Below are 474 nucleotides of genomic sequence, written 5' to 3'. Positions count from 1 at the left end.
GGAGCGATTGAGGAGGAGGGACTGGGGAGAGGGGCTGAGGGGTCATAGTGAGGGGGTGAAGGACTGACAGAGGGACTGGGGGAGCGATTGAGGAGGAGGGACGGGGGTGTGAGGCTCTTGGGTGTAGGGACTTGGGGGATGAGGGACTGGGGGAGAGACAATGGGAGGGAATGGGGGCTGATGGACTGAGGAGTGAGGGACTGAGGGGGAGAGATTGAGGGCTGAGGGACTGAGGGAGGCAGGCCCTTGCGGGTCAGGGATTGGGGAGCGAGTACTGGGGGTGGGGGGGGGGGGGGTGCGGTTAGGAACTACTGGTGCTGGATGTGGGTTTTTCCTGGGAACAGGTGCATTGTTGCGGGGTTTTTTTTGCTGAATTCCATCTGTACAAGCAATGGCAGGTTCTAGACAGCAGGGGGCACACTGCCACATTTCCAGAGACCTGGAGAAGCGGGAGCATCCTCGCTTTAAGGGCGA

Source organism: Carcharodon carcharias, chromosome 14 (genome assembly GCF_017639515.1).
Source record: "Carcharodon carcharias isolate sCarCar2 chromosome 14, sCarCar2.pri, whole genome shotgun sequence".
NCBI lineage: Eukaryota > Metazoa > Chordata > Chondrichthyes > Lamniformes > Lamnidae > Carcharodon > Carcharodon carcharias.
The sequence above is the reverse complement of the archived record's forward strand: the minus strand, read 5'-3'. Positions refer to the sequence as shown.